Source organism: Cryptomeria japonica, chromosome 9 (assembly GCF_030272615.1).
Source record: "Cryptomeria japonica chromosome 9, Sugi_1.0, whole genome shotgun sequence".
Classification (NCBI taxonomy): domain Eukaryota; kingdom Viridiplantae; phylum Streptophyta; class Pinopsida; order Cupressales; family Cupressaceae; genus Cryptomeria; species Cryptomeria japonica.
Window position 1 is genome coordinate 282,911,261 of NC_081413.1, and position 16,823 is coordinate 282,928,083.

Consider the following 16,823-nt stretch of genomic DNA (forward strand, 5'->3'; position numbering starts at 1 on the left):
ATCACATTATTTGCCAATTCTTTGTGCCTCAGGGTGTGTGCCAGAGTACAGAAAAAAATCGGTAATCCAATTTGGATTGGAATTCCTAACCTTCCAAGTGAGATTACTCATGACTAATTACAATTTTTCGCACAGTTTTCCTACGTTAGTTGATTTGATATTGAGGATGACTTGAGATCCCTTTATCTCAGAAGTTTTCAGTTCCTGGCCAAGTCAATTGTATTAAAAAATCAAATTATTACATATTTTTGGATATTTTTATTAGAATAATTAATTCTTTTAGTTAGTTACCTTCTTTTGTGGTTCTATTAATGGTCATTTACTTAGTCATTAGTCAACTATTGCTTCTTTTATAAGAACGCATAGCTTGCTTTTTGGTTTTAAGCTTTTCAGCTTTATTTAGCTTCTTAGTTTTCACTTAAAACGACTAGTTCTTAATTTAGAACGTCGTCTTGTAAACTCTTTATATCAGTTGTATATCGTTGAATAATTAATCCGATTATTTTGAGCAATCAATTTTTCTTGGTATCAGAGTGGGTCGATGGGATTCTTTAAAGTTTGGCGAATTTTTTTTAAAAAATTTGTCAACTTCTTTCTGGAATTTTTTCCAGATTTTTTTTAAATTGTTTTTTTATGAAAAAAACGATTCTGCTTTTTCAAAGGCTTTTGTTCGAAGGTTTCGAGGGTTTCTGGTTCGTGGGATTTTTTTCTAGAGATTTCACTTTTTTGCAGTCGTGTTTGTGTTTTTTGGGTGAGTTCACGATTTTGTGCAGATTTTCTGGCTTTTTCGGTGTGAAGTTTCTGCTCCGGCCGCGTTTAGGGCATCGCAATTTTATTGACTGCCGAAATTTGTTTTGTTCGGCCTGAGATTGTGTTACCGATGGCGGTTTGTTGTGCCCACGTCTGTTATTTTCCTATGGAATTTCGTGATTTTTGCAACACTGGTTTTCTGCATTTAGCACGCGATTTTCATGGCGGCTGCGTCTATTATTCCCACACGATTTTTCCGCGACCTGCAGATTTTTTGTTCCCCAAACATCGCAATTTCCTTCAACTGCGCTAGGGTTTTCCCGCGAATCCGCGATTTTTTTCACGATTTTCAAGCTCGGGCGTCATCATTTTTTCCCGCAGTTTTCTGCCCGCGATTTTTGTGAAGGGTTTCAGTTTTTATTTATGCGATCTCGATTTTTGTGAAGGGTTTCAGTTTTTATTTGTGCGATCGCGATTTTTGTGAAGGGTTTCAGTTTTTATTTGTGCAATTTTTGTGAAGGGTTTCGTTTTTATTTGTGCAATCTTGTGCGTCAGGGTTTCTAGAAACCCTCAATTTGTCTCTGGCCTCATCAAGCCCGCATTCTGCCTGCAACAGTGGCAGCTAGGGTTTCAACCAGTTGGCTACTAGGATTTTTTCCTTATTCTTTTTCAACGTTTTTTTATCAAAAAAAAAATCCGTCCTTTTTACTGTTTTTTTTTTTAAAACATTATTTTCTGCATAATATTATTTTTCTGATTTTTTTCAGAAAAATTTCCAGTTTTAAATTTGCAAAAAAATTTAATTTCTAAATTTTTCAACAAACCTTGAAACTCGTGCATTGGGATTTGTGCCTCAAATTCTACTCCAAGGTTTCAGATCTTTTGCGCAGCTGCTTCTATCCTGATTTTTAATCAGCTTCTTCTGTCTCCTGCCTTCACTTGGTTGACCACGTTCAACCTCGGTTTCCATGATGGCATTTTTGACCAACATCATGTTGGAACCTAAGTTACCAAATCGTGGGAAAATAAGGCCAATTTCAGGTACGAAATGTCTCAGAATCGAAGGCGGCTTGGAATCGGTGAAAATACGACCAGGATTCATTGATTCAGTTTTGCCCACTTTACGACCTCTGAAAACCCTAAACAGAAATTTTTTTACTCCCGAAAAACAATAAATGCGTTTCCCAAACTCGAGTCCAAGGGCATGACGGCTATTTCCATATGCTGGCTCAGCTCAACGCCAGGGAATTTTTCATGGAAAGCTCTTTGCAGGTCGGGGGCGAGAGGAGCAGTGGCCGGCATGATAGCTTTAAGCTGCAAGCGACTAAGATCATATTCCTCATCGATGGGATTCTTCACCAAGGCCATAATAACAGTCATGGAAGCCATGAATTCCAGGTTGCAGAGCTTATAAAAACAGAGGAAACAGTGTCAAGGAATTTTGCCAGATAGCTGATTCCAGATAGCTGCGTCCAAACTATATTCTCTGCCTGAACGGAAATGTTTTAGACGAATATAGTCTGCCTGAACGATAATGTTTCAGACCGAAATTATAACCATGACAAAATCCGAATGCGTTAGGAATCTTCACAGTTAATAATGGAATATATAAGATAGATTTTTAAAAGGTATCGTACATTATATTAATAAATTGTCCGGTAAACTATATATTAATAGTTATATGATAAGATTATAAATTTAAAATAATATAGAATTAATAAGATATATATTTAATAATTAATTTATAATTCATATATTTAATTTTTAATAATGAGATATATTATATATAAAATAGTTTATTTTAAAATTTTAATGTACATATTTATGATTTTTATATGTTTTTTATACAGACATACCCAAACGTACCCAAACGTACCCAACCCCCTCAAAATAATTTTGTCCTACCGACATACCGTACCCACGTACCCGATTCCGATTCGGTCACTTAGGTTGGAACACAATCAGAAGTTCAACAGCTGCAACAACACCTGGAAACAGCACATGTTAACGATATTTGAATATCGTTGCCTTGATCAGATTGATTTAGGTTAGACCTCTTGTCCTACAGGTCCCAGGGTTTTCACGATTTTTCCCTAAAAAATTGTGTCGGTTCTCTGATTTTTTCCACAAAAAATCATGGGAAGGTTTTGCTTGATTTTTTCCTCACAAATCAGGGCTTTGCTACGTGATGTTTGGTGTTTGCTGTGCGACATTTGCAGGGTTTCACGATATTTTCCTCACAAATTGTTCAGGGTTTTTTCAATTTTTTCCTCAAAAATCATCTGTAATACGCGAAGTTCGAGTGAGATTTTGTGATTCGCAAAGTTCTCAAGGTTTGACAGTTTTTTTCCTCAAATATTGTGCTTTGTTGCAGTCAAGTTTGGGTCGCACATGGAGTTGTCGGGGCGAACCTCTGCAACCATGGTATCTTGCAATCTGTCTGTTTTGGAGTTGCTGCAGCAAACAGTGCTCAGTACTCTTCTGCAAAAGGGTTTCAGGATTTTTCCTCAAAATCATGTCTCGGGCTTCTGTATTTCGCGTGTGCCAGTTCTATAATTCACATGTGAGGGTTACATCAGTCATCCAGAATCAGCTATTCTTGGTCATTAACACTTTGCAGATTTTGGGAAGGTCTTCGTAGCAGCAGAGTGTTCTTTGCATTGCATTTGTGATCAAAAGATCTGCAGTGTCTTTTGTCAGGTACTTAGTTGATACAATGACCATTAAGGGAGGGTATTAGAATAATTAATTATTTTAGTCAATTACCTTCTTTTGTGGTTCTATTAATGGTCATTTAGTTAGTCATTAGTCAGCTAATGCTTCTTTTATAAGAATGCATAGTTTACTTTTTAGTTTTAAGCTTTTTAGCTTTTTAGTTTTCACTTAAAACGACTAGTTTTCAATTTAGAACGTCGTCTTGTAATCTCAGTTGTATATTGTTGAATAATTAATCTGATTATTTTGAGCAATCAATTTTAACATTTTATGAAATGAAAATATCATCATTATTCTGTGAGCTCTGCCAAGATTTGGGTGCATGTATAGCAAGGCTGAGAAGGTAAGAAGTTTCTGAAACTACCTACAGTACAATGGAGTGGGACAAACAGACTCTCCATGACGTTCTTTCTGATGTACATTAATGGGAGAAATCTCAGAGACGACAAAATGTGGCAATGGCACCAATAATGGTGGCAGAGAAAGAGAAAATGGCACAGGTCCAAAAACTTTTAAAGCCATGTTTAAAGACCGTGGAAGATGATCCACAGTATTGAAGCTGGATATGTAAAAGTCAGCATATCCAGGAATGTTTGGGGAACGTCCCCAGGCCCCAGGGCATCCCCCTTCTGCTGAAACTTTTTGGGAGACCTGCTGTCCAGTGTCGCTGTGATGTCCCAGGGATGTCTGGATGTCCTCTGCCCATCAAAGTCCAGTTTTCATGAGAAAAACACTTGAAACAAAAGACACAAAAGCTTATAACCAAGGTTACCAAGAGACAGGGTACTTGGAGACTTTGGAGACTGGTACAGGCACTGGTACAGCTAATTTTCAAAAAATAGGAGACGGAGTACTTGGAGATGCCAATTTTTTTTAATATAATTTAATCACTTCAAAACAATATCATGACAGAAGTTTAGAACTTTGAAAACAAGAACATTGGTAAAGTTTAACATTGGGAGATGTTTATTGTTCTTATTTTATTGTGCCTAAAAATAATAAATAAAGAATAAACTTAGTTTAACATAGAATTTTGAAACCATATATATATAGCCTAAAAATAGAAACTAAATTCATAAACATATATTATTATATTAATCAATTTAAAACATTATATCAGATTAAAAAAATTACATAAAAGTATTATATCATATTTAAATATTACATTAAAGTATTAATCAATATTATAAATATTATATCATTTGAATTATTGTTTTTAGGAAAATCAGTCAAAATTAAAATATTATGGTTTGCCGTTTGTCCCATGTCTATCCCACATCCATTTGCAGCAGGAGACAGCAGGAGACAGCAGGAAACTTCACGCTGAGTGTCCAAACGTTTGACGAAGTCTCCAGAAACGTTTCCCTTATAACTCTTTATGGGGCACCCACAACGCCTCCAACATAAAATATTATAATTCAATTCCCAAAACCCTAGCCTACATTCATTTTTGTATTTTCATCATTTGTCATTTGCATTGTTACAGTTTATTTTTGTAAGCAAACAGGAAGAGGAAAAAAGGAGGAAGACCAAGGTACAAAAGCAATATAAAAGACTTCCAAAAAAAATTAAAACACTGACCTTTATGGAGAGCCCACAAGTCCCCCTACTCTATCGCTAAAAGCCCCCACAACTCAGACATTTGCACACCCATAAACAGAAAGCATCTGAAGATCCTTGCAGCTTTTAGGGCTTTAAATTGGGCTTTGTCCCAGACCCTGTAAGGAGTTTTGCCCCTCAACTCTTGTAATGCCCCTTTCCGAATGTCAATAATTGAAGATGAGTTTTCTAGCCTTCTTCATTCCCGGGGTTAGGAAAAATTAAATGAATAAGAGGGAATAAGTGGAAAATTGAAGAATGAGCCCAAAAAGCTAAAGTTTGAGTGCAAATTTATCTAATTATTTAATAAGTTTTAACAATGGGGCCATATTACGTTATGACTTCATTTCTTCTAGGCAAAATTACATGGGGGTCATTTAATAATTATTGTAAACCTTGTATTTATTGCCTAAGTCACCAATGTTGAGACTTCTAGATGAATCGATAGCTTTATTGGTGATGCTGAAGTTAATATTTAAGGGGGGTCAATGCTTGAAGAAAGGATCATTCATTCAACTCTTTCATTTGGATTTTCATTCTCTGCGAGTTTAAGCAAAGAAACATGACGGAAACCCTATCTTAGCAGTTCTCGACGTAGCCCCAGATCTGCAACGGCATTCTACTCTAGTTTGGAAGCAGTAATCTCATCAAAAATACCTATCGCTGGAATCCTTGGTGGTCTTTTGGCAATCTGAGAGAGCTTATTTCAGACTGAAGCAGTTTGTGGGTTCCATACAGCGATCTACAATTGATACAGAGCCTTTTCTTCAACCAGATCACAAACAGGCGGCCAGAATACATATCGCAGCACCCCTATATGAAAATCGCAGCTCCTTGAGGTTTTGGACACCAAAAAGCTTCCAGTTTATGGTCTACAAATTATTCCTTTGACAGCAAATCAGGCTTATTGATTGGTATGTGTGATCTATAAATTCGATTATTGAAAAAATCCAGTCTATGAACCAAATTTTCAGAATTTCAATAAAAAAAACTTGTTATTCAATGTCGCTTCTTATTAGTTTGGAGTTGAAATTCAAATAATTACTGCTGTTATCAATTTCTTTAAAATAAACAAACATATATTGCATAAGTTTCTGAAGGGCGTAGGAGAGAATATTTCAACTCTGCTGGGGACCGAAATCCCCAGACCCCTACTCTAATTTTGAAGAACAAAAAATAAAATTAGTTGTGTTGCACCAGGTGGAAAACAGTGTTTTTTCAATAGTTTTCCCCATTTAAATCCCGAGTAATTGATTTTACTTTAATGTTTTGTATGCCAAGTGAATCTCAATTATGTGTAGTGCATCTCTGATATAAACCGTTTTAATTCATAAATAACTTGGCAATTGACATTGAATTATCAATTATCAGCTATGTTCTCAATTTGGTATTTAATTTTGTACCATTTTGTACAAATTATGGTGGCTGTTATTATTTTTAATGCCCCATCTAAGATTGGGATCTTATAAATACATAAATAGCACTAAACCTACGGCCGACCTGGATTTAATCTCTTAAGAAGCCGACCCAGGGTTTTGATAAGACGAATGCAACAGAATAGAAGTTCAAATAAGGGCGTTCAGGCCAACCTGGGTAAGAAGATCACCAATTAGATAAACAGAATTAATATGAAAAAGAACCCTGGCCGACTTCCCTCTTAATAAAACAATTTGTATATATAAATAGAGGCAGCGATCATTGATTTAGAGCAGCAAGGATTAGAACATAAGTTATAAGCAGCAGTTAATAAATATTCAAGATCCCTTGAGGCAGTATTACGTCGTCTACAAAATCAGCCATCTCATTAATTATAAAACAGCAATCCATAACAGGGAGAAATTGTTAACAACAAAAAACATTATTTAATACCATGCTTAATCAAATCGATAGGCAAGAATAGATTATGCTAGCAGCAGGCCACTGATTATAAAGAAGAAGCATGAATTAATCAAATTTGCTTGTCCTTATTGAGGAGTGTAACTCTTAATAAAGAGTATGTGTTGACTCTCAATAAAGGTATCCCTCTTAAAAGGGACGTACCCCTTCATAAGGGAGAGGAGGATATAAATTGAACAGGAGAGAAGAAAATACATTGACGGTTAAAAGAAAGGGATAGACACCAAGTCTCAGCAGTATCAAACTAAGACAGCAGTATACATATATATATACTGGTCTGAGTATTTTGGTATGAATATGAGATAGCATCAAAGGAACAGAGTATTAATTACTGGCAGATCATCTATATTACTGCAATCATTGTTGTGACAGCAGATTGGTATGCTGTATCTCTACTATAAACTAAATGCTTATTACAGAATATTATATTTAAGTTCTATTAGGAATGAAGGACAGATATACAGCCTATAGCATAAACTGTTACACTTATTCTTATATAAACATAAGAGAAATAATAAGATTTATATTTGTTAATCAGATTTATATAACAATTATGCTTAATTTCATTTGTTTACATATATATTCATAATATATGAGAGAATAGTATACTCAGCCTAATCCTTGATCATTCTCTATTGCTCCTCATAAGGATAGGTTGGTTTTGTTAGGGAAGGTGGTTGTAATACCTCCCAAAATAGGTGGTATGGACGGGTGTTCCTGAAACCCTTGGGCCTATTTGTGGAGAATGGGTTTCCTGGCGCCCTAACAAGTAATTCCCCATCCTCCATTATAGTTGATGATTAGGAAAGAAGGAAGGATTGGGACTTCAGTATAGTGACTATCAAGTGTATTATGAATGCTAATTGTTCTCTAGTTTAGTGTTCTGATTTAAGGCATATGATGTATGTTAATTATACAGGCAGCATCCTAGTAGGGGACATTACATTATTATTATTAAGATTAACTGTCCCCAAAACTTCATCCCATAAACTGGGAGAGACTGGTAAAAGTTGGAACATAATTTCCACAACCCTGTCTCTAGAGGTTTGATATATAGGTTTCAAGGCATGCAACCATTTGTTGAAGAAATTTAGTAGGAGGCCAATAAAAACTAGAAAATCTAGGGAGACTATAAAGTCCAATCATTCCCAAGGGTAGTTAGTAGTTGTATTAACAAATCAGTCAAAGATGAAGAGATATACCAGGAAATATCCTGCTTATTTATAGAAGTGGACCTTTTTGTGACACGTTAGGGCACTACATTTAAAGTTTAAAATCAATGAGGATATGCCATCCAAGGATCACATCTGTATGGGCAAAATACAACTATTTGCCAAATAACTCTACAAATGGGTCAAGGAAAACAGGAAAATGTACAGAGACTACAAAATCCAATCATGCACCAGGTACTTGATAGTTGTCTTGGCAAATTAGTCAGATATAAAGTGAGTCTCCTAATGCCAGATCAGTATATTGGATTTACAATTTCCGAGATGTCATTTAAGGCCTCACTCTAGGATATAATTGTATGCTTTTCCACACAAACTTTGAATTAAGTTTCAAGATGGTGTAATATGTTTTTGTTTCCACATCAAATTTTAAAAAAGGAGCATCAATTTATGCATAAATATATGTTGGCATGCAAGAATGCACCCCTTTCCCATGCAGGGTGTGGCATCAAAGCAGACATCTAACAAGTGAGTGTCCATTAGATGAAAAACCATAAGCTCCTGGGCCCAACATAAATCAAGACCCAAACAATAAAGAAGGTTTTTATGAACCAAGAAAAAGCATACCATAAAAACTGAGTTATGAAAAGTTAGTTGAGCAACCAAAGCACAACTGAAAAGTTAGTGCAACCAAAGCGCAACGACAATGAATGAAAGTAATGAGATCTCAGAGTTGGATTCCAAAGAAATCACATGTGACAAGCAGTGAATTATTGAGATGAGAAAAAAGAAGTAATGGATTAAAATACCTTTATAGGCAGCATATTAAGTATTCGCAAAAGATTTGGAGCAAAGTAAGCACTCAGAAGAATGACCAGAGGATTTGGAATAAAAAGAGACACAGAAACAGGGTATGGAGGCCATTGCTGAGCAGCACGTCATGCCCCTGCCATTAAAGAAAGTAAAATAAGTTCGGGCATGCAGAACATTGTCTTAAGACGTCACAACAATCTAATATTCAAACCAGCAACCATTCAAAGGGACTAATAACTCATTCCCTTGGTCGGCGAACTCTTGAGTCTTAACAAAATCAGTAAACAAAACCATTTCTAGAGCCACAATGGATAGGCACTAATCCCTCACCATTTACACAGCAAGAGTATCACCGTTTATAGCAAAGGAATCAAGTGGATGGCAGCGATAGCAAGTCAAAAGGTATCGGTTATTAACATAAACACAAATCAATAAATCATTAAACAGCAGTGATTTATTAATGAAAAGGCAACAGATGGCTTACAAGAGACGCCTATTTTGGGAAGGGGTATCCTTGGCAAAGGTTATGACTATCCGTCCTTTCTTGAGGATATATATATGGCAGACCACCAATTGCATTGAGGGATCAGATCAGATTGGATATAAGATATTGAGATTCAGGCAAAACAAAAGACTTGTGAATTAAATAGTATTTGGTATGCAATGTGGATAAATGTTATTATACATCTATACTCTTTAATAAATCTTTACCCAAGATATTAATAAGCTTTGTCAATCTATTATGTTTCTTTAATTAATGAGTTAATCTATTCCTTATCCCCACAAGTAATGAAAGGAAATATGTTAGGTAGAGGTAGTAGACTGATTCCCTCGAATTAAGGAGGCCAAGTGGATAGAATTGCCTTAGTTGGATGTTCCTGCCATTTGTGGGCTAAGGGGCAAGTTGTCTTAGTTGAATGCTCCGTGTTCTTGGGCTTAATTGGGCTGAACAGTCTCCAGGTGCCCTTTCATGGTTTTCCTCTCCAAACTCTACTAAGGTTGGTTACAAGGAATAAGCTAGGGTTTAGGTTCTAGTATCAAACTTATTTATCATTTCATATAATGTTAATTGTTCATTTGCTCTCAATCTCAAAAACTTTTAAATGAGTTAACTTTAGAACTATTGGTGAAATGAATTATATTGTTGGAATTGATAATTTTGGGCAAAAACAGGACTATTCCAATTTGTGGACATCACGCAGCAACCAGACCTAGAAGAGAATGCAGGAAAAATTAATGAATGTGGCTGGCAAGAGAAACTGTTATCATACCCTGAAGCAATTAGAAAAGACAGACAGATACAGGACAGACCAAAAGAGGGAGTGAAAATATGCACATATAACTGCAGAAGCCAAATAGTTAAAAAGGTGATTGGATCCCAAACCCTCCTGGCAGAAGTGCTCAATAATAGCAATAACCACAAAAGCAAACTAATGAAGATCATCTCTTGTAACATTCAGTGTATGCATGCCCTAACCAAGAAGCGTGCAATAAATGGTATGACTAACAGAGAACTGGAGGTACTGATGCCATAATAGATGAATTTGGAATATGGAATAAAACCAAATTTGCAAGAGCAGAAGTTAAAGTGAAAACTGGAGTTGCTGGCTAGTGTCATGTCAAATCCTGCTCATCCAGAGATCAGATTTTTAATGTCTTCAAGCTTCCACAGTCTGCTACTGTTTAACATAGTTTCACGGAGTTCTCTGCTGCAGGGGTGCGAGAACGGGTTGCAGGATGTATTAGAATATTTAATTATATTTTAGTCACCTATATTTAGTTCCTTGTTTAATGGTCATTTAGCTTTTTAGTTAATTAGCTTTTAAGCTTTATTTAGCGTTTAGCTTTTTAGTAGTCCACTTTAAACGGCTTGTTCTTAATTTAGAGCGTCGTCTTGTATTCTTTATATATACGCTTGTATATTTTTAAAGTAGATTATCCAATTATTTTGAGTAATAATTTTTCATGGTATCAGAGCGGGATTTAAAAATTTTTGGAAAATTTATAATTCTAAAATAATTTCTTATTGAAAATTTTTAGTGAAATTTTTCTAAAGTTTTTTTTTTTGGAGGTCCTGTTTTTCCTTTCCAGAAATCACGTTTGTTTTTTTGGCGGAGTTTTTGCAATTTTCGGCCCTCCAAGGGAACGTGACAGATGGCGCCGTTCTTTTGTGCCTCTGCTTGCGATTTTCTAGAAGAAATTTTTTTTTGGCAGGGGGAATTTTTTTCCGCGTTATTCTGTTTCGCGGGATTTCGTCTGCAGCGACGTTTTTTTCTGTCAGATGTTTCATCCTGTACGACCACTCTGGTTCTGCTGTATTATTTTCACGGTTTTTTGCCCGCAATTTTTGTGGGTATTCTTCGGCGTTTTTTTTTTTGCAGTGTTTACATCGCGTTTTTGGCGCCATTCTATTTGTATGATTTTTTTGGGCGGAATTGGTATTTTTCGCAATGCCTCTATGCCGGGTTTTCTACGCTTTGCATTCTTTTTGGCACCTTTTCCGTGTTTTGTCTATGCGTGTCGGGTCTGAATTTTTCTGCGTTTTTTACTGCAATGGCTTTCCGACCCCTGTTTTCTGGGATTTTAATATATTTTTCCTAAAAAAATATTTTGGGCTTTATTAATTATTTATGGGTTTTGATAAATTTTTCCTAAAAAAATATTTTTGGGTTTTATTAATTTTTCCACAAAAATTACTTTTTGGGGTTTTCTGATTTTTTGCCATAAAAAATCATGGGAGGGTTTTGCTTGATTTTTTCCTCAAAAATCATGGTTTTATCACGTGATGTCTGGTATTTTACCACGTGATGTTGGTTCCTTACCACGTGATGTTCTGGGTCTTGCCATGCGAAGTTTCAAGGTTTTGTTCGATTTTTTCCTCAAAAATCGATTTACGGTTTTTTACCATTTTTTCCACAAAAATGATGATTTGTATCTTCAGTTTTGGAGGGTTTGCCAATTTTTCCTCAAAATCATGGTTTCAAGTTTCAGTTTGGTTACCCAACATCAGGTTGGATGGATTCTGGTATTCTTGGTCATTGACACGTTGCAGATCCAGGGAGGGTCTCTGCAACAGAGTGTTCTTTCCATTTGTGATCAAAAGACCTGCAGTGTTGTCTGTAGGGTAGTTAGTAGATAGAATGACCATTAAGGGAGGGTATTAGAATATTTAATTATATTTTAGTCACCTATATTTAGTTCCTTGTTTAATGGTCATTTACCTTTTTAGTTAATTAGCTTTTAAACTTTATTTAACGTTTAGCTTTTTAGTAGTTCACTTTAAACAACTTGTTCTTAATTTAGAACGTCATCTTGTAATCTCTATATATACGCTTGTATATTTTTTAATAGATTATCCAATTATTTTGAGCAATAATTTTTAAAGATGGAGGGATGTGGGAACAGGTTTCAGGGACAGGGGACCAAGGGCCTAAGTTTGGGAACGGTGGAAGGATGATAGGGGGGCAGCAATGAAATACATATAGTAGTTGACAAAATAGTTATAAAGATGTATAAAAATTACAAATGAAACTTTGGCAAACTAGTAAAACTTAGAAAATACTAAACATTTTAGTAAGCATTAAAATTTTAACATTGAACAATGAAAATGTCAAATTCAAAATTTATATTATATTCAATTTCATAATGATGATTACAATGAGTACGATGATGATTACAAATGTTTAAAATAACAAAATGGAGTGAAGTCCGCTTGCATTTCACTCTCACTCTTTCAACTTGCACTTGCAGCTCTCTCTCAAACTCACACTTATCAGCTTTTTGTTGATTTGTTTTTATGAGTAGAGATTTGAGGGTGTTTTATATGGCTTGTGGGATTTAGGTACCACCCATAGGCCATTAGAGTTCAGCATTAAGTAAGGCTCAACAAAAATTGAGTTTTTTAAAAAATCGCCTTTTTGGCCATTCGGCTGCAAGAGACTCTTGGGAGCCCCCAAACATCCCAGTGGCATCTCCAAGGCAGTGGCGTGGGGATATTTCCCCCAAGTCTCGAAAAAATCCACATCCGAGAAATGCAATTTTTGGGGAGGATGCATCCCCATGGAACACTGCTGTTTAGCCAAAAAGAACTTTTTGAATGACCTATTTTACACACACACACACACACACATGTAGTTGTTCCACCCTGTGAGGAGAAGAATTAATAAATGATTAATTTATTAAAATTCAAGGTGATTTAAAAAATATCCAAAAAAGTGTCATGTTGGCAATTTTAAAAAAACTAATTAGTCATTGAAAATGACTAATTAATTAATTACAATAGAAAATCATGTTGCGATTATCCCGGAATCTATGTACTCCACCTACTTTAGTGATTCTGCTTCACAATGATCTTTGCTTTTGCCAAGCAAATACAGCATGAAGAGGAAGATAAATGGTCCACCAAAATTCATATAAGCTAATATAGACTGATTTTCCTTTTTGCAGCCTTCCACAAGTACAGGAATTACCACAATATATTTGCTGGACTCCACCAAGCTCAACATCTCTTTTAGCATTTTTTTGTGGATATCATTGGGCAGAGATTGTTTTAACTTTTGGCATTCCCTTCTGTAAAATTTACTGTTATCTTATTTGAGATTCCTTTAATGTTTAAGGAATGAAAGCTTAAAAATTGTCATCCAAACCTGAGATTCTGTAACAAGTTCTTAGCATCTGAAAACAGCTGTAAATTCACCCATCCGTGAAAGCCTTTATAATTCAAAAACCATGGTTAAAAGCGCTCCTCCAGCCAAAAAATTCCATCATCTGAAAACATTAAGGTCATTATGCCAAGTGATGATGGGACGAGTCCTACACATAAAGGTTTGTATGAATCAATTTACTTAATGCTTGTCTCCCAACAAGCCATCACTTTGTCATTTAAGTTCAACATTCAAGAATAATAAGCAAACATCATTCCTAATTCCATTGTAAATGATATGCTCTTCAAAAAACTGTTCAGGTGAATTCAGAAGGCCTCAAGTTTCTCTGTACCATATCTCTTCAATCATTTAGGTTTCTTGAGAAAACTTCCAAGTGCTCTTTCCTCGAGTTTCTCCATAAGAAATCTCAAAAAACTGGGTACACGGAAGGACCAATAGAAATACCTAATAGCAAAAAACTCAAATTGTTTAAAATTGCCTCAAAAGCCCAAAAAAGGAAAGGTCAAAAGAAGTTTAAGGTCATCATATTTCACAATGTCATCATTACAATGTCCTCAATACCCTCAACCACATCAAAGCAATTATCTCTTTGTGTTAAGTGACAAACACCAAGCAATAATCTGTGTTATCTGACATCATAACCGACAAGCAGATCAGCTTCAACTTTGTTGTCCTTGAAAAAATCAACACTCACATGAATCCTTCAACACAGAAGAAAAAATTCCCACAAATGGCTTGAACCGCTTGGGAGTCAAAAGAAGATAAGGAAGAAAAGGTATCCCAAGAGCTTTACTAAACAATATTTGATACCCCTTTTGTTTGAAACGCTCTCACACTACCTGCCAAGGTCATAAATAAAGATTTCAAGTTCCTTCTTTTAATTGTCCATCCTGACCTGACTTTGTGGGATAGAGGAATGTGGGGCCTGAGGATATGGTTTCAACTTTCAAGGATGACAAAATTTTACTGAATTTTGGGGATTAACAGGATGACTATCTAAACAAACTAAAAGCAGCCAAGATTTTAGAAAGTAAAAGCTATATGGTGAATTTCCAATGGCAATCCTCCCCCTGTTACATTATTAGGGTTTTTTAACATTGCTTTCCATTAAAAGTTACCTTTCAATATTTTTATGCACCAAATATAACAGTCTGTCCAGTTCTCCAAAAGGGGAAGATCCCTCCAAGTTCCTACGACCCTGGGATGTCCAGGGCACCACCTGGACCTTCTGGGACAGACTTCAAGTGGAATACTGGGATAACCACTTTGATGATGTATATCCTCATGAAGTTCACTCTATGAAACCATTGTATCACTCACAAATATATGCAGATAAGAATGTAACAGGTCACCTAGTCTAAATCCCAAAACAATTGAAGAAATATTTAGGAGATATGTTCACTAGCACTGAAAATTTTGGTGTTGCATCACATTCCTTCACCCATGTTACACAATTTTCAAAAAATCCAAATGTTACAATTCTTTAATGTTCTGGCACATGCTAAGATATGCCTTAAAAGATATTCAATTTCGGCAACATCTCTTTCCTGCCGCTTGGGGCCACAAAGCATATGACCTTGTGGATTATTGCTAAACCATCAAGACTCTTTACCCTCTCACAATTGCACCTGGCTCCTAAGAATTGGTTTGTGGAAGAAGGGGTTTCAAATTTCAACGTATTTTCCATGACTTTTGATACAATCTATCTTAAGAGAGAGAGAGAGATATAAAACATGGGTTTAAATGCCCCATGATACCAGGGCGTGAATGGGAGACCTATTTCCCTGGCACACCTTGTTGCATGCTTCTTGAGAGTTGGCCAGAAGATCCTGGGTCATCACTGTGATAAGAAGCCCTTACTACCACTCAGGCTAAACCTGTTGGTTAACTTCTCATACAATCTTATACACAATGTGGCAAAAAATTATTGGAATTTAATTTTTCAATATTTGAGCATACTTACTTTTAGTAGTAAGCGCTATGAAGTGATGCCTAAATATTTTAAAATCTTCTGTAAGAGCTGTTTTCTCCCCAACTAAACCTTGTATTCGTAGATGATTTATATGGATAAAGTTGGTTGAGGCAACATCTTGGGAGTGAAAAATCTTGATCCTGAATCTATTGTAGATAGGTCTAAGGGGGTCGCTCTATGTGCTTTAATCTTGATAAATATTTTTCAAGCTTTTAAAAGGATTAAAAGCTTGAAATATTAATACATGGGTCAAATGGTGGCCAATCTATTGTGTCTGATACCGCTTTTCTAAGGAAAGCTGTAAAGTAGCCTTTGGATGAGACTAGTTGAGAAATACCTAGCGGATCGAGAAGAAAATGATCAAAGTGGTTATCTTCGATCAATCAATCAATATTTTTGAAGTCAATTGTCTAATTGATACTGACCTACCAGCCCTTTGTTTTATAAATGCCAAAGATGATCATAAAGGAGATGGGCAATATTATGTGTTTAAACTTATAGTAAGGTGCAGGAGAGCAGAGAAAGTTTCCTAAGTTGCATTGAAGATATCTTTCCTTTAGAACCAGTGGAGCTTGGGACAAAACTGTGTAATGTCCTGTTTTATAAATGCCCTAGCTTTTGCTAGAATAAGGTGACTTAATCATAAGATATCTCTAATTTATTGGAGAAATTCAACCATAGGGAAGCTAGAATAAGGTGACTTGATAAGGTGCCCCAGAGATCCTCTACCCTAGGCCCAAGGGCAGATATACCATCTCTCTTGGCCTCATGTGGCTTGTGCCATTAATATGAGGTGGTGTACCTAGTGAATTGTCCTGTAACCGTTCCCCTTCATCATGTCATCCAATTCCACTTCCTATGATTAGACTCCTTAGTATGTTATCCACCATGACAAAAGGTTGAGGTGTATTTACAATAGGATGCCCCAAAAGTCCATCCCTTCTAACTCCAAAGCCAGTTTCCCTTGTACCTGTCCCCTTTTATAAATGCCCTAGTTTTTGCCCTAAAATCCTACTAGGTTTAGAAACATTAACTTAATCATAAGATATCTCTACTTTATTGGAGAAATTCAACCATAGGGAAGCTAGAATAAGGTGACTTGATAGGGTGCCCTAGAGATCCTCTACCCTAGGCCCAAGAGCAGATATACCATCCTTCTTGGTCTCATGTGGCCCATGCCATCCAATTCAAGTGGTGTACCTAGTGAGGTATCCTATAACATTATTCTCCAAATTGATCTCCCTT

At 35.9% G+C, this 16,823-nt stretch overlaps 1 protein-coding gene across 6 annotated transcripts in view; it reads right to left on the bottom strand.

The window, feature by feature from the left end:
* The window catches only part of LOC131042148 (TNF receptor-associated factor homolog 1a), a 58,817-nt gene that overhangs the window by 4,400 nt on the left and 37,594 nt on the right, over window positions 1-16,823 (bottom strand). For 2 of the 6 annotated variants that reach the window (XR_009105127.2, XR_009105128.2), the window contains exon 11: window positions 8,939-9,075. The exons of the other annotated variants lie outside the window; for them this stretch is intronic. The gene's annotated coding sequence lies outside the window, so the exon portion shown is untranslated. The remainder of the gene's footprint in view (window positions 1-8,938; window positions 9,076-16,823) is intronic. 6 annotated transcript variants of the gene reach the window in all.